At 36.3% G+C, this 27,197-nt stretch overlaps 2 long non-coding RNA genes across 4 annotated transcripts in view; one reads left to right on the top strand and one right to left on the bottom strand.

Moving 5' to 3' along the window:
- LOC126830640 (uncharacterized) overlaps positions 1 to 27,197 on the top strand; it is a 42,118-nt gene that overhangs the window by 11,422 nt on the left and 3,499 nt on the right. For 2 of the 3 annotated variants that reach the window (XR_008788513.1, XR_008788512.1), the window contains exons 4-9: positions 20,618 to 20,708; positions 23,257 to 23,314; positions 23,724 to 23,859; positions 24,368 to 24,426; positions 25,037 to 25,162; positions 25,642 to 25,933. This is a non-coding gene — a long non-coding RNA (uncharacterized LOC126830640). Of the gene's footprint in view, positions 1 to 20,617; positions 20,709 to 23,256; positions 23,315 to 23,723; positions 23,860 to 24,367; positions 24,427 to 25,036; positions 25,163 to 25,641; positions 25,988 to 27,197 lie in introns of all 3 variants that reach the window. The other variant, XR_008788514.1, reaches the window with a different exon arrangement.
- LOC130013164 (uncharacterized) lies at positions 15,941 to 18,503 on the bottom strand. The gene is made up of 4 exons (XR_008788515.1): positions 18,389 to 18,503; positions 17,825 to 18,143; positions 16,967 to 17,158; positions 15,941 to 16,106 (listed from the first exon to the last, which is right to left on the bottom strand). It is a non-coding gene; the product is annotated as an uncharacterized LOC130013164 (long non-coding RNA).

Genomic DNA, 27,197 nt, shown 5'->3' with positions numbered 1-27,197 from the left:
CAGTATACTAATAACTATATCCGTTCACAAGTTCCTTTTTCTTAAGCCATGTTTGAAATTTATATATTTTAATTCAATTACAATTATAGGCTGCCAAGTCAAAAAGTACAGAAAGTATGCGAAAAGCTGCTAAACGAGAACGACTATTCAACGCAGAGTTTCCAAGGATTGAGTCTTCATCTGTTGCTAGTAATTCAATTGATTTGTCTGCTAGAGTTTTGTTACATCGATACCTGCCAGTTCTCCAATGTAATCCACTAAAAACATCAGGTGATGGAAATTGCCTATTCAACGCTGTTTCCCTACTTTTACAAGGCGACGAAAAACTATCTGTAGCATTAAGATACTTGTCATGTCTTACATTAATTGAAAACGAACAGTTCTATAAGAAAAATATAGAAGTTTCAAAGCTGCATAGACCTCAGGATTTTGCGCACAAGCATTTAAATTGCACATTTCGGTCAACTTGTCAGGTAGAAGAAGAAGTTCGCAAACTAACTATATTGTGGTGTAGGATGGGTTGTCTACCGAAGAAAAATGAATGGTATTCTGTTAACCATTTTGTAGCTGTAGCATGTGCAGCTGTCATTACGACCCCTTTGAAAAGGCAGAACACTTTTGAACCAGAAGAATGGTTACAACCTCCTAAATGTGCGAAAACTTCATCCCCATTGGAGGAATATTCTTCTAGTTCAAACAGGAACTCATTGGAGACAGACAATGACATTGACGAATGGATAAAACCGGAGAAAGTCTTGTCTCCTTTTCACGTCAGTACCTCTAGCTGTTCAGCAACTTCTTGCTACAACTCTTGGTCAGTGAGAATATAGAAAAGACCAAGAAATAACCCAGGAAACAATCACAGGCACTACCATCAGGGGCAAGTTCTGACGAGTTCAGTTTATCAGCCGATGAATTTGCATGCAGTTCACCATCCCACAGAACTACTATTTATTCGAAAACGTTTCTGGCAAGAGACGTCACCATGTTGCGAGATAGAAAAGGCTCAGAAGACACTCACCACCCCCACCATTTTTTGACAACTCGTCAGTGTATTCGAATGCTGGATCTTGTCCACCTATGCTCAAGCCAGCTCTAACATATTTTTACTTTTTTCGGTAATGAAACATTTATAATACATTAAAATCTGATTAAGAGTAACAACTCATTAAGTAATTATCAGAAAACCATTAGAATTTGTTTGGTTTTTATAAAGTTCTGCCCCATGCTAACGTTTAGTATACAAAACTTTTAACATCATGGATTTAGCTGTTCAAGTCATAAAGATTCTTGAAAATCAATATACTTGTTCGTCTCAGGATCTTAAACACTGTGTATAAATTTAAAGTCAATCGGATATTAACTTTAGCCTCTAGAGCGTCCACAAGATTTTTCAAAATGGTCAAGGGTCATAACTCTGGCAAAAATTATCGGAAATTGCTGAAAATCACTAGGCTTCTTTGTCTCATGGTCTTCAACACTGTATATAAATTTAAAGTCAATCGGATATTAACTTTAGCCTCTAGAGAGTCCACAAGAATTTTCAAAGTGATCAAGGGCCATAACTCTGGCAAAAATTATCAGAAATTGCTGAAAATCAGTACGCTTCTTCGTCTCATGACCTTAAACACTGTGTATTAATTTGAAGCCAATCGGATAACTTTAGCCTCTAGCGTCCACAAGATTTTTCAAAGTGATCAAGGGCCATAACTCTGGCAGTAATTATCAGAAATCGCTGAAAATCAATAGGCTTCTTAGTCTCATGACCTTAAACACTGTGTATACATTTAAAGTCAATCGGATATTAACTTTAGACTCTAGAGGGTCCACAAGATTTTTCAAAGTGATCAAGGACCATAACTCTGGCAGTAATTATCGGAAATCGCTGAAAATCACTAGGCTTCTTTGTCTCATGGTCTTCAACACTGTATATAAATTTAAAGTCAATCGGATATTAACTTTGACCTCTAGAGCGTCCACAAGATTTTTTTAAAGTGATCAAGGGCCATAACTCTGGCAGTAATTATCGAAAATCGTTGAAAATCAATAGGCTTCTTTGTCTCATGACCTTATACACTGTGTATAGATTTAAAGTCAATCGGACTGACGGACGGACGGGGGCGAAAACAATATACGACCACATTTCAATGTGGGCGTATAAAAATGACTGCTTTTTATTGATTAAATCGACTTGTTCTGAGTTTCCAGATGACTGTGGTGTTTGGAATTCACGTACAGGAACAACTGTAAATCAACACTTTATTTATGAACTTGGCAGACCTTTAATTGCAATTTATAAAAATAACTCTTTATACTGCACAAAAAAATGTTGTAAGAAATAAACCGACATATGTTGAGTTAAAACCACAACCAGAGAATATAATTTCATTTCACAGATATTACGCAAAGCTAAAACATAATTGTGAATATAGAAAGCAAATAACAAAACTCATTAGCGCCCAAGCCTCTGCATGGCAATTCGAAAGATACTGTACCATACATTCGAACTAATCCCGAAATACTAAGAAAAGCATATTCGAAATCGGAAAAGGCAATTGTTGTTGCACATAAAATGTGCTTGGATGACAGTTTAGAGGCACCGAAATCTGCACGACATGTTCAAGATAAAATATACCGCGAATCAAAAAAATCCAACTCTTCGATAAAATTGTAATTTAGCAGACGATATCTTGGCTATATTAGCAAAGCAGCATGACTCAACCAATATTATTAAAGAGGTATGTTTCAGTGGTCACAGACAACCATCTATTATTTTATATTCAAAAGAACTGTTTTGGTGAAAATGGAAGTGTGCTTGGAGTGGACAGGACTTTTAATTTGGGACAATGTTTTGTTACTGAATTTTCTTACAAAAACAGACCTGTTTTAAATAGAAAAACAGGCGAAGAACCAATTATGCTAGGGCCACTTTTTTTTAACTTGGGACGGGGAACAAGGTACATACAATCATTTTTTTGCCGACGTTAAGGATGCCCTTGGACCTGGGGAGTGGAAATTGGGGTGTGACCAGAAAAGGCTATACTTAATTCATTGAAAGAAAATTTTCCTTGTAATACCATATTGTTATGCACAAAACATATTAAAGACAACATTAAACTTTATTTACAAAAATTGGGAATGTCCGAAGATAACAGAAATAAGATTTTATATATAATTTTCAATAGCAAAACTGGCATAGTGTATTCGAAAAGCGAATCAGAATTTTTAAGTAGAAAAGATGCACTATGCCAGTATTTTAAAAAGGACAACAAATTTAAAAACTATTGGAATATATATATATAGAAAATAACATCAGAAAACATGTAAATTTACCACTTCACGAAAATAAAATAAGTAAATTGTGGACTAACAATAATTCAGAATCAATTAATCACAGACTAAAACAGCTTACAGTCTGGAAACAACACACTATCAATAATCTTATTGAAAAGCTAACCTTGGCATCTGAAATCCAAATTCTTAATTTACGACGCGCTTTATATGGATATCAAAAAGCTTCACAATTTTATAAATTTGATTTTGATGTTTGGCACTCCAAAAATAAAATTCTTTTTTTCCGCTAGCAAAAAGTTTAAAGTAATGTGTCCCAAGACTTCATCCAGTAAAAGGCCAGGTCAGATGAAGCGGATTCGAGCCGACAAAACGCGCAGTTTTTAAAAAAATAGTTCACTTGTGTCGGAGCAATATTCTCTGTGTGTATTTTATGATGCACAGTGCCGGATTTACCTATAGGCTTGGCAGACTTAAGCCTAGGGCCACAAAATCTACGGGGCTTCTGGTCAAGGTGTATAATATTTTTGACACTGTCATTGGCCTTGCTTACATGCTCTTTCGTCTTAAACACCCGCTACCATCCTCGGCTTTACTCAATTTTGTTTAAAACACTCTTCCATCTTCCTCTAGCGGTGGGAGATTGGGAGGGGCATCATAATAATTATTGTAATAGGCCTAGCCTAGGTCCTCTCTTCATCTAAATCCAGCACTGATCGTGTATTATGATATGTATATATTTGTTTATAGTTGTTTGATCTTTTGCTAATATGAATTATAATTTTTGTTCACATAAATGTTCTATCACAGCTAATATGCTATTAAAATTTTATATTTTCTTTGAAGTGGTGTGGTTAATTCTTCCGATCAAGCTGATAATATTAAGCAATGATTAAGCCCCCCCCCCCCACCTATACTTTACCCTCCTTCCACGAGCCAACTTTTGCCCTACAAAGCAAGCATGACTAGGTCTATGCATATATATGTACTGTAAATTGACTTTTGCTTTAATAAGAGGAACGCACCCTGTTGAGGCATATATCATTCAGAATTATGGATAGAGTTATGCTGTCCCCGAAGTTATTTCCCTTCCGTACTCTGCCCTTTGTTACGACTTCCAAATTTCCTTCGAAATCACATTTGACACAAAAACGTGATAATTTAAATGACAATTTGGCAAAAGGAACGATAGATTATCAAAAATCGATATAAATTATTGTGATTATGAGTTGAAATAATGGTTGTTTTGGTTAGATTTGTGTATTAGAGGAGTTATGTCCCTTGGTTATGACTTCCAAAGTTACGTGAAAATCACATTCTGACACAAAAACGCTACAATTTTAAATTAAAAACCAGCGGCTGCCAGGCAGGATACGCCCACATTTTGCAAGAGATGGATAGAGAACAAGCTAAAAACAAACGGGATTTTTTGTACAATCAGGGGCAATAATCCAAAATGCACAAATATCTAAAGGGACTTAGATCTTTGGGATATAAAGATATGTTTTAAGTTTCATTAAAATATGATAAAAATTGTGACCTCTATAGGGTCCACAACCTTCGTATTGCATACTTTTACACAATTTGCATACAAAGAGCAGCCATTTTGTTGGGCAGTTTCATTTCGATTTTCCAAAATTCAAATTCAACCTTCATTATGGTGGAATGGTGAAATATTTAAACATTTTTTTAAACACACTAACACTATTTATGGAATAACAATCACTGGTTTATTAACATGCAACGTTTCGACGATGATACTCTCGTCTTTATCAAGCAAATGATAACATATATGTAAAACATCAAGTATTTATATACAGTAAAAAAGAAGCCATAAATATATACCTTATATATAACTAGCACTGATCAAAGTGATGATGACAAAGCTAATGCCTAATGCACCAGAGCTCCAAAGCTTACGGCTGTGGGGAAGGAACTAAAGAGTAAGTGGGGTATTACTAACATACCCGACTTAAAGATCGCTGTGTCAGGCCAACTTAGACTTGCCTTAAAAAGTAGGTCTGAGATGGATCTGGCGCTGGCTCAGAACGTACTTCTCGGTATGACCGTGACGGTGTCCGAACCGATCACCTTGCCTATTGATAAGGTGGTTGTTCATGGGATACTGGCCGAATATACCGGGGAGGAAATTCTGGAAGATCTTAAAGAGAGGGGGTATCAAGCTACCGAGGTATATCGGTTTAATGTGGCCCAGGGGAAGGATCAGGGAAGCGTCGCCCTATCCTTCAAGAAAGGTACCGCACCTGAGGTCCTTAAAATCGTGTACCTCAACCGCCGTACCCACCCCTATGTTTAGAGGGTGAGGCAGTGCGCCAACTGCCAGAAACTAGGACATACGGTAAAGTACTGTAAGGGAAAAAACGTATGCGCCCAATGCGGAGGAGAACACGCGGTGGCTGAGTGTAGGGTGGGTAGCAAAATTAACTGCTCAAACTGCAAGGGCAGCCAACTCCCCGCAATGCCCAAGAATACAAGCGACCAAAGCAGCGCTACATCTGCAAAGCAGAGATAAACTTACCTTTAGGGAGGCAACCCAGCAAGTAAAGAACAAGGAGAGAAGCAAAAGTAGTCAGAAAACCGGTGGTGGAACCAAAACAAGCTCCAGCACCGACTCTCTCGACGTCCGATGCAACCCCCACCCCTAAAGGTAAAGACAAGAAGAAGAAAGAGAAGAAAACATCTGCCAAACCTGTAGAGGTCAAACAGAAGACAAATCCATCCAAGAAGAAAGAAGAGGAACCGAAAACGAAGATTCATGAAGAACACTTCATTGTCCCCCGCCTTTCGAAGAAAGCAGGGGACTATTAAAATGGGTTCGTCCGTCTGTCTGTCCGTCTGTCTGTCCGTCTGTCTGTCCGTCACACTTTTTGGGACACAATAACTCTCTTCCTAATTGAGCTAGAATGTTCAAACTTGGTGTATGTGTTTATTAGGTCAATGCCTTGATGGAGTTCGAAGATGAGCATTTTCCGCTTAGGGTAAGCAGAGATAAGCAATTTGATTGGTTGATGCTTTGGGACACGATAACTCTCTTCCTAATTGGGCTAGAATGTTCAAACTTGGTGTATGTGTTGATTAGGTCAATGCCTTGATGGAGTTCGAAGATGAGCATTTTCCGCTTAGGGTAAGCAGAGATAAGCAATTTGATTGGTTGATGCTTTGGGACACGATAACTTTTAATTGAGCTAGAATGTTCAAACTTGGTGTATGTGTTTATTAGGTCAATGCCTTGATGGAGTTCGAAGATGAGCATTTTCCGCTTAGGGTAAGCAGAGATAAGCAATTTGATTGGTTGATACTTTGGGGCACGATAACTCTCTTCCTAATTGAGCTAGAATGTTCAAACTTGGTGTATGTGTTGATTAGGTCAATGCCTTGATGGAGTTCGAAGATGAGCATTTTCCGCTTAGGGTAAGCAGAGATAAGCAATTTGATTGGTTGATCCTTTGGGACACGATAACTTTAGTTCTAATTAAGTGAGATTGATGAAACTTGGTGTATAGTTTCATTACAGTAATACCTTGACTAAGTTTGATAATGAGCATTTTCTGCTCAGGGTAAGCAGAGCGATACGCAATTTGATTGGTCGAGACTTTGGAAAACAATAACTCTCCTACTTTGATTGTTAGACTATAAGTAAAGATATACTGTTTGATTGTTCAATACTTTGTAAAAGATAATTTGTGATAAATTTATATGTGTCCTCTAATTATTTTCCTATTTCGGCGGGGGACATCAGCCTCACTGTTGGCTTGTTCCTAAATTTAAAACGGAAAGTGGCTTCATGAACTTCATGATCGAGTTCCTCAGGGTGGCCGTGTCCAATGAGGACCAAACTACCAAGATGGCAAGCCTACTCGGCAAAATAAGCACACACATGGTCAACGCCGATGTACTGTGTGTCATGATTAATTCAATCAACACGGTAAAAAAAAGATCAAGAGAAGAAGACGACGACGAAGAAACCACAAAAGGTGATCAAACGGCAAACCTCGCACTCCGTAGAAGGATATCTCATGTTCGTCACTACAGCACTGGCGATATGCCCAGTTGCTTGCCTGTTTAAACATCAAAGACGAACACTAATGAGGTACCTCCTATGGAATGTGAAACGCCAATTGACCAATAAATAGACAAGACAGAGGCATCCATCCGGACAGTCTTCATGGCGGGCCAGGTAAAAGTTCTACAACTAAACGTTAATGGACTGGCTCCCAGATGTGCTGAGCTGAGAAAATACATCACCCGCAACCCCAAAGATGTAATATGCCTCCAAGAAACCAAGCTACTACCAACTAAGAACGACATCTACTTGCTCGGATACACTTGTCAGAGAAGGGACAGACCGGGCAGTATGACACGTGGCGGCGGTCTTGCCATCTACGTCAGTGATAACTTAAATTATATTTCTGTTTCGCTTGACGTAGAGGACCCTCTAGAAGCAATGGGCATAGCCATCACATTGAGCAATAATACAAAATTGACAATAGTGAATGTCTATGTACCCCCAGATGTCACCAGAAAACCAGTTGACTTCCAGTCACTTCTCGACCAGCTTCCTTGGGGCAAATTTGTGTTTTGCGGGGATTTCAACGCAAAACACGTCCTGTGGGGGTCACCGAGGAATGACTGTCGGGGGATTAGCCTATGCTCAATAATAGAAGAGAATGACCTATGCGTACTGAACGACGAGAGCCCTACTTTTGTTGGAGGAAATGCCCCACCTTCACACCTGGATCTCACGCTCTGTACGCTTGGTATGGCAAACCGCTGCGACTGGCAAGTACACGAAGATGAAACACTTGGCAGCGACCATCTACTGATAGAACTCTGCATCCAATGTGAAACAACCAGGGAAATCTATAACGGGAAACCCAATTGGAAAATAAAAGAGGCTGATTGGGCTAACTTCCGTGTAGGCTGCCTTGGGTGGAAAGAAGAAGACATCATCGATGCCAACTTCGACGTGTACGCAGCCAACATCACGAGTGCTATTATAGGTGCCGCAGACGACTCCATTCCCAAGACTTCTGGAGTGCAATCAAGGATTAGAAAACCTTGGTGGTCACCAGAATGTCAGAAGGCGGTTAACGAAAGAAAGAAGGCACTACGCCTACGGAAACGCCACTACAATGAAGTCAATCACCCAAACTACCTGAAGTTGAAATACGCCACAAGAGACACCATCCGGAAGGCACAAAGCGGACACTGGATGACATTCTGTAATGCGTTGAATCAAAACACGCAAACAGGTGCCGTCTGGAAGAAGCTGAACGCCATAAACGGGAAGCGCAGATCATTCAACATACCAAACCTAAAGAATGGAGATAAGTACGTTACCAACGGCAATGAAAAGGCAGATCTACTTGCAAAAGCTTTCACTGACGCAAGCAGGGACGAAAACCAATCACCAGAGTTCCAGAAGAGAAAGGAAATCTTTTACTCACAGCACCCTTCATTAGAAATTGAACCTAATGAAGGGGCTAAACCAATCAATCTACCCTTCTCTGAGGAGGACTTAAATAATTATTATTATTATTATTATGAACATTTTTATAGCGCACAATTCACTAGGTGCTCAAATGCACTTTACAAAACATTATGAATTATCACACATTATAAATTATTACAAAACAGTATCACAGATAAACAATATAATCATAAATTATTTAGTAAACAAAATAACAGAAGTCAGTAAAATAAAATATTACTAAGAGATTCACAAATAATTAAAATCGTTATAAGCTAAAGGCTTCTTTATATAAGAAAGTTTTGACAGATTTTTTAAAAACAGAAAGAGACACAGCGTTTCTGATAGAAAATGGAAGCTTGTTCCATGCAATTGGCGCCTGTACACTAAAAGCTCTATCACCAATGTTTTGAGTCTTGATCGTTTAGAACATAAAATTAATGGATCAGAGGAGGAACGAAGCGTTCGGGACGGAGTATATAATTCAAGTAAATCTCGTAAGTAAAGAGGTGCAAGACCATTAAGACATTTAAAAACTAAAAGAAGGATTTTATATTGAATTCTAAAATAAATAGGTAGCCAGTGTAATTCAATTAAAATAGGGGTTATGTGCTCTCTAAACTTTGATCTGGTGATAAGCCTTGCTGCACTATTTTGTACCATTTGTAGTTTATTAATTAAAACATCTGGTATTCCTGCTAAAAGGGAGTTGCAATTATCTAATCTTGATGTTACTAGGGAGTTTACGACAGTTTTAATGGCATCAATAGTGAGGGTTGACCTTATTTTACTAATGTTTCTTAGATGGTAATAACAGAGTTTACAGATATTGTTAATTTGGGCATTCATAGACAAATAATCGTCAAAAAGTACACCAATATTTCGGGCGGATTCAACTGGACAGATAGTATGGGAACCGATTTGTATACTTGTATCACCCCCCGCTTCTGCTTTACTTAAAGAAGATTTTGTTCCTAATAGGAGATACTCAGTTTTATCATCGTTGAGTTTCAAGAAATTAGTACGCATCCAAAATTTAATTTCACTGATACACTGTTCAAGTTTTGCCTTCGAAGAATTAATATCGCATGGTTTAAATGCTATGTAGAGTTGCGTATAGATGGAAACCAACGCCGTACCTTTGCACAATTTTACCGAGCGGAGTCGTGTAAACGGTGAAGAGGATTGGACCCAAAATTGAGCCTTGAGGCACACCATACTTAACATCCGTCGAGTTAGATAATTTTCCATGGATTAACACTGACTGCCTTCTACCAGCTAGATACGAACGGAACATTTCAAGCACTGTACCGTGAACACAGAATTCAGATTTAAGACGTGACAGCAAGGTATCATGAACTACGCGCCATTACTCTTAAGGAAGCTTGACACCATCCAATACAAAGCTCTGTCTATTGCGACTGGCGTAGGGCAAGGGACTGGGAGAGAGGCACTACTGCAGGAAGTCGGGGAGTTGCCCCTATCCCTAAGAAGAAAAGAACTAGTGACAAGGTACTGGGCTAAGATCTTGCAACTGGGCGAAAGATCCCCAACCTTTGTCAGTCTACAAAATACAAGATATGTGAGAGATCCTAGAGAGAAAAGCTTCGGCCAGGGTATCAGGGAAACAATCAAGGAAATGCGACTGGGGGAGCTCGTGATAAATGAACCCGACCCCCCAGCGATCGCCCCTTGGACGCTCCCTATACCGCCGGTTAATCTAGATCTACTACAGAAAACCGACAAGAAAAACAACCCCACTGCTGCACATGCTTTCTCTCTAGAACACCTGGAAGACTAATGGCCGTCTATTGACTGGGACCATGTGTACATGGATGGCTCACGCAATCCTGAAAGGGGCACCAGCCAAACGGGGAACAGGGAATAAGCAGGAAACTGCCCAATCACTGTTCGGTGTACACTGCAGAGCTTGTGGCCATTCGTGACGCTATATCATGGATTTCCTATCAAAAGACTAGTAAGTTCGTCATTCCATGCGACTCTCTGAGCAGTCTGATTTCAATCCAAAATGACAACTCGGACTCAAGACCAGAAGTCATTTTGGAAATCAGGCAGCTGTACCAGAGGGTTTTAGAGAAGGGAAGCAAAGTAGAACTCGTGTGGATTCCATCACATGTCAACATTAGAGGAAACGAGGAGGCAGATCGACTCTCCAATGAAGGTCTCAAGGACACAGCACCACTCCGCACCATAGACTACAGCACCACGGAAATCTACAGTATGGTCAAAAGACAGGTCAATTCAATCTGGGAATTAAATCTCGTTGAACGTGACACATACAGATTCCGACTGGATGACAAGATCTACACAAAGACAACACTCAATCACCCTAGAAGAGATATTTGTAGACTTATATCGAAGCTAAGGGTGAAAGAGCGGCTGCGAGACTACAAACACCAAGTCATCATCTGTGAGTGCGGAGAAGAATGTACCACCAACCATGTCCTCGTAGACTGCGAGGTATACGAGGAGGAGAGAAAGGAACTAGTGAGAACAATGGAGACCAAGAACATACCATTCAACACTAAGAACCTACTCTTCCCGAGACCAGATCTGAAACTGCAAATCTTCGAACAAATCCACGCCCTAATGGACACAGTTTGACTAAGTAGAATAGTGAAGTAAGAGGGGGTCACAGTTAGACGGGCCAGGCATCTAAACACTAAACTACATAGGGGATTTATACCAAACTGGCAGGATAGTGGAATAAGGGGGAGTCACGATCAGACGGACTCTTCATCTAAACACTATTCCACCAAAAACAGACACCAAACCTACAGAGTGGGATAGTGGAGTAAGGGGAGGTCACGATAAGACGGCTTGGCACCTATAAACACAAACCCCACAAAGATGACATCTACCAAACTAGCAGGATAGTGGAGTAAGGGGGAGTTACGGTCAGACGAACTCGGCACCTAAACACTATTCCGCAAATAAAACTGATACCAAACCCAGAGAGTGGGATAGTGGAGTAAGGGGAGGCCACGATAAGACGGCCTGGCACCTAAACACTAACCCCAAACGATGACATCTACCAATCCAGAAGCAGACGAGATCATCTACCAAACGATATGTTTTATATTAAGTAAAGGGAAGAACTTCCCACTAAACCAAATCCATGGCCTAAGGCCAAATGGAAAGATTGCAAAATCATATTCTAAAAAACAGGAATCAGCTTCGGCTCTCCTATGTCTTGTCTGCGATATCACTTATGTGGAAGCAGACGTTAAACACCAAGAACTAACTAACATATATGTTATCATTTGCTTGATAAAGACGAGAGTATCATCGTCGAAACGTTGCATGTTAATAAACTAGTGATTGTTATTCCATAAATAGTGTTAGTGTGTTACTGTTCAATTACTAAATGCCACTTAAAGAAGACGTTTTTTTAAAATCGGAAAAAAAAATGTGATCTCTAGAGAATCTGCAAGCTAAAAATGTGATTTTTCGAACAATCGGGAGCCATAATTCAGGAAGTTGCGTTCGGATATACGCGATTATCAAAAGGAATCAAGATCTTAGTGTGTAATGGTGATATATTCACGTTAAAAATTGTGACTAAAAAGGTGATTTGTTGTACATTCACGGGCCATAATTCAGGAAGTTACGATCTGATATGCGCGAATATAGAAAGGAACCAAGATCTTTGGGTTATAAACATGTATTTCAACTCTGATCAAAATCAGGTCAAAATTGTGACCTCGAGAGGGTCCACAAGCTTGATATACCAGATGCTATACACTATTTGCTTACGAGGGACAGCCATTTTGTCCGGCAGTTTTGGCCCGATTTTCACAAAATTCGAATTCAACCAAAATTACGGTGTAACAGTGATATATTTGAACGTTTTTTATAAATCGGATAACAATTGTGACATCTAGAGGGGTACAATCAGGGGCCATAATTCAGGAAGTTACGGTCCGATATGTGCGAATATCGAAAGCAACCAAGATCTTTGGGTTATAAACTTACATTTGAAGTTTCATCAAAATCAGAAGAAAATTGTGACCTCTGAGGGTCCACAACATTGATATACTATATTTTTACGCTATTTGAGTACGAGGGGCAGCCATTTTCTCTGTCAATTTTGGTTCGAAATTCGAACTCAACCATCCTTAGGGTGTAACGATGCTATATTCAAACGTTTTTTTTAAATCGGGTAAAAATTATGACCGCTATAGGGTCCAAAAGATAAAAACGTGATTTTTCGTACAATCAGGGGCCATAATTCAGGAAGTTATTGTCCGATATGCACGAATATCGAAAGGAACCAACATCTTTGTGTTATAAACTTACATTTCAAGTTTCATCAAAATCAGAAGAAAATTGTGAGCTCAAGAGGGTCCACAACCTGGATATATACCATATTTTTAGACATAGGTACAGTATTCAACAATCGACTGATTTTTATACGCACACATTGAAATGTGGTCATATACTGTCGTCGCTCCCGTCCGTCCGGCGTCCACAATTGCTTGTGGATGCTCTAGAGGCTAAAGTTAATATCCGATTGACTTTAAATTTATATACAGTGTTTAAGGCCATGAGACGAAGAAGCCTATTGATTTTCAGCAATTTCCAATAATTACTGCCAGAGTTATGGCCCTTGATCACTTCAAAAAATCTTGTGGACGCTCTAGAGGCTAAAGTTAATATCCGGTTGACTTTAAATTTATACAGTGTTTAAAGTCATGAGGCGAAGAAGCCTATTGATTTTCAGCGATTTCCGATAATAACTACCAGAGTTATGGCCCTTGATCACTTCAAAAAATCTTGTGGACGCTCTATAGGCTAAAGTTAATATCCGATTGACTTTAAATTAATACACAGTGTTTAAGGTCATGAGTTGAAGAAGCCTATTGATTTTCAGCGATTTCCGATACTTTTTGCCAGATTTATGGCCCTTGATCTTGTGAAAGCTCTAGAGGCTAAAGTTTGACTTTAAATTTATACACAGTGTTTAAGGTCTTCAGACGAACAAGTATATTAATTTTCAATGAATCTTTATGACTTGAACAGCTAAATCCATGATGTAAAAAGTTTCATATGCTAAACGTTAGCATGGCGCAGAACTTTATAAAAACCGAACAAATTCTAATGGTTTTCTGATAATTACTCAATGAGTTATTACTCTTAATCAGATTTTAATGTATTATAAATGTTTCAGTACCGAAAAAAGTAAAAACATGCGACAACTCTTGTTGACTGCCCGGACGATATAGCTGCTGTGGGCATATGTTTCGTTGCCTGGCAACCTATCTTTTTTTTCCTAAACAATATTTTATTGAATATTAGGATTAGGAAACAGGCAAAGCCTATATAATCCCTCTCCCTCGTTTTTATATCTATTGTTATGTCGAATCAGCACGATCGTTGATATTGTCGATTCAATAGATTGTTCTACCCCTCATACCTACTTCATCCATGAACCATATCGATACGATCTATACATGTGTCGTCGAACGAGTCGATCCAGTCAACCCTTCCCCGAGTCTGTAATGTCCTCACATGATCATATCGATCGAACTCTATCGATACGATCTATAATGTGTCGTCGATCCTTCCCCGAGTCTGTAATGACCTTGTTCGATCGTATCGATCGAACTCTATCGATATGATCTATACATGTTTCGTCGAACGAGTCGATCCAGTCAACCCTTCCCCGAGTCTGTAATTACTTAGCACGATCATATCGATCGAGCCCTATCGATACGATCTACACATGTTCCGTCGAACCAGTCAATCCAGCCAACCCTTCCCCGAGTCTGTAATGACCTCGCACGATCGTATCAATCGAGCCCTATCGATATGATCTATACATGTTCCTTCGAACCAGTCGATCCAGTCAACCCTTCCCTGAGTCTGTAATGTCCTCGCACGATTGTACTCTATCGATACGATCTATATATGAATTTAAAGGTATTTTTGAAACCATACAAATCTACACATAACTTAATTGTCATTTCCATGTATAATCCCGTCTTTTGATGGGGTTGGTAGAATACCTAGATTTGCTTTCAAATCTAGATTACTAGAATGACCAAAACAATATCATCAGTAAGAAAGATTCAAAATACAAAGCTAGCACCGAGCGCAGAATAGATTAGACACTTTTAACCAGAAAAAAATTGAAAGGAAAGTGCGAGAGGATCCACAAGACCCTCTGTGTACGGTAATGTAATACTCGTAGTTTCTTGTCAAATGATGAATGTTGCCACTGCCTCTCTTCCATTCTATTTACAGCATAATACTCGACATTAAGTAGTGGACAATGTATAAAATTCTTGCCAGACAAGTATGAACCAGTTCCTCACAAACGTTGAGGATATGGTCGTGGGGTCCCGAAATACCCGCTGTATACTCGCAATGGTTAAAAAGCATCTTTATCTCCAATTTGTTCCCTATTCTTCTTGTTACTGAAACCTACAAAATATAATTTAGATTATTGATATTAGTTCAAAACGATAAAATTGCATCTTTGATAAAATGTAAATGAATAAAATTTATTTTAGGGCGGGTCAGGGTGATATATTTTGAAAACTTACATTAGCCTTGAATATCAATTGTCTTATGGGTTGGAGTCGAGGTATGGGTAGGTATGAGTGAGTTGTTCGTTTTTGTGACAATCTTCACACTGCAAACCAATGACAAATTGTGATATTTAACATCACGCGATCCAAAAATTAAAAGGGCAGATTATACATTTAGAAATTTGTAGTTCTGGTGTAACAATGAGGCTTTGGGATTATGTTGTATCAAAGTCAATCAAATAATTAATTTGTCTTAACACGAGTCCCAAACTAGTCTTTGTCAGTGTTTATGTTCAGCTTTGTCATGAGAGTCTTCTCGTTTTCCCCTAGTTCGCAAAATTTTCTCTTCTTGAAACCAATGCAGGATTCGACGATGTCGCCCAGTCCGATTTTACAAATCTGCAAAACAATTAAATATGTTTATATCTTGTAGAAAGTTTGAATAAAATATCTAATAAAATAATTACCGTAATGTTCCGATGTGAACTTTTTGTATATATTGAATAAAATAATAATAATAATCATACACACTTTAATTCAAACAATGAAATGAATATTAATATTAACCTCCTTGAAAAAATTTTCTGCAGCCCAAGTAGGGAATTTTGATATTGGATGCATTGACCCTGTCCTCTTTGTTTACTGGATGATTATTAATGCATGCCTGCATGCCAGTGCCGGAATGATGATTTTGTCTTCTTCTTCAAATTCTAAAAGCCTTTTTAGTTTTTTGCTGGAAGTTTTGATGATATCGGATTTTTCAGTATTTTCTGAAATAGTTACAATTTAATTGTTATTTTTTTTTGTTATTAAAATACAAAATAATTTAGTAGATTAATAGAGTTCATTTTTTTTATGAATGTAAAGCCATATGAAATACACTTTATAATTTTAATAATATTAATAGACCATAAATGAAATGATTTATGTTATGCAGCCAAGAATAAAACATTGAAATTTCCTCTTTTAAAATATGCATTTATTAGATAACAGCGGGAAGTATTCTTCGTAACCAAACTTATTGTTTGTATATTGCATATAAATACATGCATATTAAATCTAATATAACTTATGATATCCTAAATGGACGACAAAGCGATTACAAAGGATTTTCTTAATATTATTACTAGACTCACTGTCATTAGGGGTAGAGGCATTAATGATTGCAGTCAGAATTCCAGACAGTCTGATAATATAACCTAAACTTTTCGACAACACCCCTCTTTTATTTTCGTCTTCCATGTATTTTTGACGCATTGGTAAATAATACTTGTCGTGGTATTGGTTAAACGTTGTTGTTGCCTCCTTAGTAAACGTGTATACTAAATTTTTATTTTTATGTTGCGATATTATTCTTCTGAATATGTTTTCAATTCCATGTTTTTTGTCTTCTGGCATTGGTATAACATAGTATGTAGATGTATACAGAACTTCTTTTGCATGATACATGTGGTAATAACATACAGACACATAACCGTGTTAAATATTAGTTGTACATATGAAAATAGAAGCAGATGTGAAAATTGAATCAAAAAAAAAAAAAAAAAAAAAAAAAATCTAGCTGCTATGAAACAAATACTATAGGTTATGGATATGGTTAGCGACAGAAATTTTGGAGTTTATTACAAACCTGTTGAATCATTCCGGTATGGTTGAAATGGGTTTTTGGTAGGTGGGAATAACCGGAATTCTTAAAATTACGGTCCCATTGTGATCCCCCATTTAAGTTTAAAAACTGTTTACGGTCTATGAGACTTCCACCTGGTTTATATATATATAGGCACTGATGTAGAACTTTAATCTCTTCATAAACTCCAATAATCTAAAATGGTAATTTATTAGAATTTTATCAGACCTATAGGCCTAAACAAAAATAATATAAGCTTAAACTGAACTATTTGTATAGATTTAGTTTATTTATTTTGTAGAAATATTATTATTTAGATTACATAAAACAGAGTTTAAAGGGTGTACGACACTATTCTTTGGAATGCTAAAATATACGAAAATTGTACTAGAACTAGAAGCCCATATTTATATTAAATGTTTTAAATTCTTATTGTATTTTATAATCAATTATGTTAGGTGAAATATTTGAACTGTCCATACTAAATGTTTTTTTTTTTAAATTAATATTTTGTCGTTTTTAACCCCCTCATTGCCTTCTATATTTCTTTTTTTTTTTTTGATTTCACACAAAACCAAAGGCATAAGCATAAGGTAGGCCTACAAGAATTGTGTACAGATTTTAAAATGTTCACTGTGTCTTGAATATTGGATATTTTGATTCTATATTTTCATGGCAAGAAAACAACATCAATATTGTTTTATAATGGACCCATATCAAGTTCTAATTCGTGTTTTCAATTTAGAGAATATTTATGGCAAATACTGTCACCGAGTTAGAAATAGATATGCTATCTTTGTAGATCTAGGTTAAACTAATGACTAAACATTATAACCAACAATATAACAATAATAGACCTACCTGATAGTTATTCCTAAAAAGTACACTGTGAAGTTCTTCCATGGAAAAGACATCTATCAATAGTTGGGGTCATTGGGTGGTATTTTGTTGGAAATAGTTTTATTTCTGTTTGTAGGGGTTTCTATGGTGATAGAATTATTTAGACTTTGTTCAAAAATTTTTCGGTGCTCTTCAGTTTGAATATTGAATATTGAATCTGTTATTCGTTTTAGTGCTGGCGATTTTCTCTCCCCCTTCGATGCCGCAACCATTGTCCATATAATTGGTGGCTCTTTCCATTCCGAGTGGAAATGTATTTCGGTCTCAGCACCCATGAAACCTGTAATAAATTTGATAATGTTTAGACTTTCTATAATTAAGATTAATTTTACGTAAGCTTTAAACAGCTATGTTACTGATAGTAGGAATGAAATGATAGCCTAGATAAGGTCGCTTTTATTTTTTAATAAGATTGATATGTATCTGACTGAGACAGGAGACCTTAATTTAAATATTAATATTAATTAGATCTAATCGTTTAAATCCTAAAAATAATATTATTGTAAAAAAAAAAATTAAATTTACCTGCACATACAGACAGAAACGGCACAAACAAAAACTCCTCGGGGCATCCCACCGCATCACAGTTAGCTTTTAATAAAGAATTAATGTAGGAATTGGTCAGTTCCTCCATTCCTGGAAATTCAACTTTTTGTGCTTTTCTAAATCTGTCACGAAACAGCTGATTAACTGATGACATCTTGATTAGGTTAACGGTAGCAATGATCAGGTTTTCGAATTATAGAATTTAATGCCGTTATACAAATGACGTTGCCAAATGACGTTGCGTTGTTTATGCAAATGGTTTATGCAAATGACGTTACATAGTTATTCGGATAAGGATGCATAGTGATAGAATAACAAGATAATTTGAAGTGGTGGCTGTTCATTTATTCTACTTATTCTAGGTTTGGGTTCTATGGTTTGGGATTAATGTGAGATTAAATTACAAAGAAGACCTAAACTGATGAAGAAGATTTTTTTATCTCACACTGGTAGATATATTGCAGTAATTTAGGATGCGTTTTGAAATTAGTTATTCAAATTTAAAAACTTTACTATTTGCTAATCATCATTTTATAGAAGGAACTCCAAATAGGTGGTTTTATATATCAAAATATGTTTCTACAAATTTTGTTTCCTTTGGACCGAAGGTTTTTCTTGGAGAATTGTGTGCTAACAAGAGATCATTAAAAGCATTTTTGCCAACAGATGAACAATTGTGTAAATCAGTTATTGATTTAATCAGAGACGAATATAATTTCTTGTTAACTGATAATCTTGAATGGGACTTAGATCTATTTAACAGTATTGCTGGAAGTGAACGAAACGGGTTTAAGTCTATTATTTTAAAACCAACATTTAATAACTGCTTATTATGTAATGGAAGAGTTGTAATAATTACAAAACCAAGTTTCCCTTTTATATATACAGAAAATGGAGTGTTTGTCGGTGCCAATTACACTTTTGAATGTCGTAACTGTGATGCAAAGCCTAGATATAATGTTTCGTTTTATACAACTGCAAACGACGACAGAAAATGTAGATTCTACTATACAAAATGTGATATTAAAAGTAAAACCAAAATTTTTTTTAAGCTCTTCACAAACTGGATTTTCGTGTAGATACCTGGAACTTTGTTCTCACGAGATACGTGTTATGGGTGCATCATTTGAGTCAATGGCGGAAGTGTATGATGTTTTCCATGATTCACAAAATATAAACAGTAATTATCTGTCTAGTTTTAACAGAGGAAGCGGTATTAAGGGCAAGGTAAAGTGACACCATTTTGTCACAGCACCTGAAAAGATGAAAAATTTATTTCAAAAACCAGAACAGTGGCCCTTGGATACAAAAGTCTAAAATAAAAAACATTACTCACAGACCATTTTTTTACTACCACTGACCCTTTAAACAGATCTTGTGATCACTGAGGCGTAAATTTATGGTGAAAATATCGCAAAATGTCCAACAAACGTGGTTACGCCTACAAGAATTATTTGAACTTTCTGACGTTACTTATCACATTCAACTATTGTCCCATGGTGTGTACAACAGCCATCGAGACTCGCTTTTTCAATTAACCTCTCTCTATTTATGTAATACGTATTTCATAACGTTAGGTACATACTCGCATGTGCTTTAGCCATTTTGTTATTTCGTCTCGCCCTTCTTCTCCAGTGACCCTCTGTTGACATATCACTGAAGCACGAAAAATCACCAGGTTGATCGAACCTACTGATGGAATACAAATCGAGGGAAATGAATTATTTACATACCTATATATTTTTAAAAACCCTAACCGTTGCAGTTTCTTTCTGATCACCCATTATATACAATTTGTAGTTCCGAACACAGCTCAAACGACCTTCACCCATTACAGGCATTACTCCGCGTTCAATGAGTTTTTGGCTCAAGTTTATAATTTGCTGTAATAAGTGTCATATTATGTGGCATACTATTTGAAACATATCAGTAAAATTATGTTGCTTGTATTACAATTTGTTGGTGAAGTGTAACTTATGGAATTTAAATTGGCTTTGCCGGACTATTGCCATTCCCTGCAGAACTTCTAGAAGTTGTCATTCGGCCTCCAAATGTCAACAATTAAGAAATTTGGCAAAAACTTTATTTCGTGAATATTTTGAGAGAAATGTTTTGTAAGGAGAAAATTTGAAAGGTACTGTGGCATTATGTAGCATCGATGTCATTTGTGATCGGATAGCCGATCTCTGGAGATATGTTTTTTTTTAGAAAGATGGGACGAACTGTCAAAAAAGTTGGTACATGTGGTTTCGTCGTCAAGTGATCTCAAATTCGTTGAATAAATTTTATTTTCATGTTGGTAAGTACACACTGCATTCTTGCATTGCAACTTATGTTGTGGTGGTATCAATTTGGAAAAAAAATAGTTTTTAATTGCTTATCCTGTATTTTGTTTGGGACTACGGAACGCCACAGGTAGCACATGCCAAAGACAACAGTCTTCAATTTATTTGCCTAATCATTTGGGCTTTTTGAAATTAAAACTTTACCAAAATGCATTATTATTAACTTGAAAATTAATTGTTGGATATTTTCAATTTCTTCTAGTGATATATTTTATGGGTTTATATATAAGTTAAAATTATCAAGTTTTAGCCTATATAGGCCTATATTATTAAATTATTTTTTGTGTCTTACTTTATTTAAGACATGGTTTGTTGGGGTTTTCATTTTTAAAATTATTATATAATTATACTATTATAATTATAGTATACAGGTCACAATTCTATGGAATACAATTACTGCTTTTTACTGAGCGACGTTTCGACTAGGCTTCTCTAGTCATTCTCAAGCTATGATAAAAAATGAAAATATGACAGGACAATATATACATGTACACAACAATGCTAAGTTAATGCTGACAAACCAGGGATGTAACTTAATTACGTGTACCTAATGGTAATCTGATTTAATTAAACGCTAATAAGTAATCATACCAATTAACCTAAAAATTGACTAATTGATGGATGGATAAGTTGTTGTGGAGTATACACAATGATTAGTGGGTTTTAATAATACAAAGGTTGAAAGAAAATGAAAATTGATGAAATGTTATCAACGACCCCTTTCACTGAAATAAACACAAATGATAAAAGAATAGATTGTTGTGGAGTATATACAACGATTTGATGAGGTTTTGATAATGACAACATCCCAAGAAGATAGATTTGATTGGTGTTATGACAAAAATAATTGATATGTGCATGTTGATGCGAGTGATTCTACTGATATACGAAAAACCCTTAGAACAATGACTGCACAAATGACGCTATGTTGTTTCAACAAGAGTATGATTTGTCTGTTGATAGGGAAGTCTCTAGTGGGTTGTCTAAACTTTCTATGCGTTTGCATAGAATCTTCAGGGCCTCTTCCCTTGGTACATTTGTAAACAAATCTACAACATCATATGAGACCATCCTCCCGGGGTTTTGAATATTCTGCAGTTTCTCACAGAATTCACCTGAATCTTTGATGAAGGACGATACAGTTGTGCCAAGTGAGGAAAGTAGTTTTGATAAATATTGGGCTGTGTTGTAGAAGACTGAATCTCGAGAACACACCAGCAGACGGGCTTTCATGGGTTTTTTATGGATTTTTATAGTAGCCCTGGCATAAGGTGGTCGAGGGTGGTTTGGTCTGAGCTTGTAATAGAGAGCTTCAGAGATCTGTTTGTCTTCTTTTAGTTTTTTAATCAAGTTTTCATGGCTGTCCTTGTGCGCGTTTGTTGGGTCTTTGCGGATTCTTCTATATGTTGCTGGATCTTGGAGTAAACCGTTGACCGTTGTGAGGTACTCGTAAGTATTCATGATGACTGTTGCTTTTCCCTTGTCGGCGGAAACAATTGTGATAGATCTGTCGTCTTTTAGGTCAATGAGGGCTTTCCTTTCTAGGCGGGAAACATTGGTCGTCTGCTGCTTGGTGGATGCTTTTGCCAGTATTTCAGTTATTTGGCGCCTTAGGTAATCGACTTTACCACCTGGAGCGAGTTGACGTAATCCTTTCTCAATGTTGACAATATAGGAGCATGGTTCAGGGACTTTTTTCTTTTCAGGCATTTTTGCTTTTCAGGCCTGCGGTTATTGTAATTTAATGCACTCAATAGTTCTAACCCTGCCTTTCTACATCACTATAACATCCAGTGAAGTACCACTCAATATTTTAAATTGTCAGCCTTCAGGGGACTATTGATCATTTGTGCAGTCATTGTTCTAAGGGTTTTTCGCATCAACATGCACATATCAATTATTTTTGTCATAACACCAATCAAATCTATCTTCTTGGGATGTTGTCTTTATCAAAACCTCATCAAATCGTTGTAAATACTCCACAACAATCTATTCTTTTATCATTTGTGTTTATTTCAGTGAAAGGGGTCGTTGATAACATTTCATCAATTTTCATTTTCTTTCAACGTTTGTATTATTAAAACCCACTAATCATTGTGTATACTCCACAACAACTTATCCATCCATCAATTAGTCAATTTTTAGGTTAATTGGTATTATTACTTATTAGCGTTTAATTAAATCAGATTACCATTAGGTACACGTAATTAAGTTAGATCCCTGTTTTGTCAGCATTAACTAAGCATTGTTGTGTACATGTATATATTGTCCTGTCATATTTTCATTTTTTATCATAGCTTGAGAATGACTAGAGAAGCCTAGTCGAAACGCCGCTCAGTAAAAAGCAGTAATTGTATTCCATAGAATTGTGACCTGTATACTCTAGTTCAATTACTAAATGCCATTGAAACAGTTTATTATAATTATGTGTCGTTTATTTAGGATTTGTTTCATATAAACTTTTCACTGATATACCTTGTAATTTTTATTCTTATTTTACAGAATTGGACAAGATAATCTACGCAGTTATGGGGGCCCTGTTGCTTTAAAGTTAAAGGAGGTAAATCGCTAATATTTGAGACATAGAAATTGACACAAATGGGTAGCAACGCATATAATAATGTAACTGATTTACATTCAATCGTTTCCGTTTTTACTCAAATTTCAATTCAATTATGTTTGGCGAAATATGTCAGAAGTCTCAATTGAATGACAATCTCTAGCGTCTGGTTATTCAAATCTACAATAATATGGCATCACCGCTTAACATGATTTGTGGAATATGTCTAGCCTCGTTCTTCGAGTACCTTATTACAAAAGGTCCTGAAACGCATTATGGTACATGATATGTGTACCAATGGTAAAATGATTATTTTGTCTTAAATATCGGATATCAGAAGCCCATCTTTTGCAGGTAAGATCACAACATCAATGTTGATTTAAACTGACAAATAATTTGTATTTTCAAGGTGGAAGACTTTGGATGATATTGAGTTAGAGACATGTGTAATTTGACAGATAAACAAGGAAAACTATGATTTCTATGGAATTTAAAGCAGCATTAAAAATTATGTGGCATTTATGATAAAAAAACCCTTTAAAATGGTATGTATTGTCAATTTATATGAAAAAAAACCCTCAAAAACATTAAACATTCCGAGTCAAATAAAATATGTGAATATGGTTAATGTATCTACAATGGTAGCTGTCTTTTTTTAAATCTAGCATACCAAAAGCAACCATTAAATACATGGCAATCAAAAATATTTCCTATCTAGACAGTTAAGTTACACTTTTGCAAAGTGACAAGTGTTGTGCATGGGCAGGGTATGCCCAAAATATCACTATTAATATTACACAAACCCTGTTGGCAAGTTTAAAAATCTATGTAGGCCTTCTAGAAGACAGAAACATTGTACATCTGTGAATGGATGTGATTCATGTATGTCAGCATCTAATTAGGGCCTAACTAGAACATCTGATATCACTTCCCATTGGAAAGTTGCAAATAATGCTGAATTTTTACACATATACATGTATATTGAGAATTTGTGTATGTGCTGGATTTAGAAAATGAATTGAAAAATACACCTTTACATTATTTATTTTTCAGAAATATAGGCCAGGAACTGAAATGTGATTTAGGATTTGTTGACTTTAATATAATAACAGGTGGGTATAACAAATTGTGCACATTTAACGTGTGCACATTTGATCACAAGGTCCGTCATTGAGTCCAGTGGCGTAGTTTCAGTTGTCCACTTGTATGTGACAGGCAGTAGGATCGCCTGTCAAGCCTCATGGGTTTTCTCCAGGTCCTTCCACTGCTAAAGACCCCTACACACTAGCGTATTATTGAAATAAATTTGAACCATGTGTTAGTCCCAAAATGACCTAGTTTGTGTCCAGAAGACATTAAACCTCTCTTTCTGTGTGTCTCTCTCTCACACAAATAATACATTCATCATTATGGTATAACTATATACATGTAATAAGCCTTAGCAGACATACATACATTGTAATATAGCCTTGTATTCAAATCATGAAAAATCCCTGCAGAAAGGCTGCTATTATTGTAATTAGATGTCATATCCGGAATATGAAGGGTATTTGTACAATGTGTACCTCATATCATAGGGGCAATATTGCTGTCCAATGTGCCACTAGTGGTACACCATACATCTGCAGTGAAAGTAGTGCATGAAACAAAATGGCCTTTTGTTTACAAAATATTTGAAAACTTTGAGGTCCTATAACTAATTTTTGATATTTGTTTTTTCAGATTTCAAGTCTTGATGGTTGGAGTTTGATTATCTGAGCAACCTTTAGCCAGTTTAATTTTCCTGTGTTCTTTTTTATAAAGCTTGTAGCTGCGCAGTCCTGACTTGGGAATTTGCTTCATTATTTGGTAAATATTTTATTTCAAAGTCATTATATTGGATTTCCATCCATTTTTTATTGTTCTGTATCATCTCAGGCACATGTAGATACCAACATATTTACATTAAAGCTGGTGTAAATCCCTTTTTGAGAACCCCCCATTTCAGGTGTTGTGACAAAATGGTGTCACTTTACCTTGCCCTTAATGTGTATGAAATCAATCCAGCATGATTAGAAGAGGCATGGTTTATGTACCGCATGCAAGAAATATGCGGTAATGATAGGTTGGAAATAGAAAGGCATCTGGATTAGTTAATATAGAAAAAGTATGCGAAACAATGAATGAGGTACGGTAATCCATTACTGTATCTATTTAACTATTTAGTAATTAAAGTTAAATGTAAACGTTTATGGAAAGTATGAAAACAAAAGTAAACGAATAGCCTAGATAGTAGTCTTATGTCAATATACCATTTTTTCTATATTTTACTGTTATTTATATTTTAGAAATTAGAAAATTTACAGAACAGATGGGTTATGCATACCTGTGAAATAAAAGGATGTGAGGAGGGTTACTGTACAATTGATGGAAATTAGAAGTTAAAAAGGAGTATATTTTCTGAAGGTGGCGAAAAGATTTTAAATGAAGAGGGTTTAACCATAAGAGACGTGTGCATAGATGATCCTACATTTAGTGGAAAATTTAAAAGATAGGTTGCCAGGCAACGAAACATACACCCACAGCAACTAAATCGTCCGGGCAGTCAACAAGAGTTGTCGCATATTTTTACTTTTTTCGGTACTGAAACATTTATAATACACTAAAATCTGATTAGGAGCAACAACTCACAAAGTAATTATCAGAAAACTATTAGAATTTGTTTGGTTTTTATAAAGTTCTGCCCCATGCTAAAGTTTTGTATGCAAAGGTTTTAATATCATGGATTTAACTGTTCAAGTCATAAAAATTAATTGAAAATCAATATACTTGTTCGTCTCAAGATCTTAAACTCTGTGTATCAATCTGAAGTTAATCGGATGATAACTTTAGCCTTTAGAGTGTCACAAGATTTTGCAAAGGGATCAAGGGCCATAACTTTGGCAGTAATTATTGGAAATCGTTGAAAATCAATAGGAATCTTCGTCTCATGACCTCAAACACTGTGTATAAATTTAAACTCAATCCTCTAGAGCATCCACAAGATTTTTTGAAGTGATCAAGGGCCATAACTCTGGCAGTAATTATCGGAAATCGCTGAAAATCAATAGTCTTCTTCGTCTCATGACCTTAAACACTGTGTATAAATAGAAAGTCAATCGGATATTAACTTTGGCCTCTACAGCATCCACAAGATTTTTCAAAGCGATCAAGGGCCATAACACTGGCATCAAATATTGGAAATCGCTGAAAATCAATAGGCTTCTTCGTCTCATGACCTTAAACACTGTGTATAAATTTAAAGTCAATCGAATATTAACTTTGGCTTCTAGAGCATCCACAAGATTTTTTGAAGTGATCAAGGGCCATAACTCTGGCAGTAATTATCAGAAATCGATGAAAACAAATAGGCTTATCATCTTATGACCTTAAACACTCTTTATAAATTTAATGTCAATCGGATATTAACTTTAGCATCTAGAGCATCCACGAGATTTTTTGAATTGATCAAGGGCCATAACTCTGGCAGTAATTATCGGAAATCGCTGAAAATCAATCAGCTTCTTCGTCTCATGACCTTAAACACTGTGTACAAATTTAAAGTCAATCGGATATAAACTTTTGCCTTTAGAGCGTCCACAAGATTTTTTGAAGTGATCAAGGGCCATAACTCTGGCAGTAATTATCGGAAATCGTTGAAAATCATTAGGCTTCTTCGTCTCATGACCTCAAACACTGTGTATAAATTTAAGGTCAATTGGATAATAACTTTGGCAGTAATTATCGGAAATCGCTGAAAATCAATAGGCTTCTTCGTCTCAAGACCTTAAACACTGTGTATAAATTTAAAGTCAATCAGATATTAACTTTAGCCTGTAGAGCATCCACAAGATTTTTTTAAAGT

Source organism: Patella vulgata, chromosome 1, assembly GCF_932274485.2.
Source record: "Patella vulgata chromosome 1, xgPatVulg1.2, whole genome shotgun sequence".
In the NCBI taxonomy this organism is placed as follows: Eukaryota; Metazoa; Mollusca; class Gastropoda; family Patellidae; genus Patella; species Patella vulgata.
This window is presented reverse-complemented; position numbering and strand designations above follow the sequence as displayed.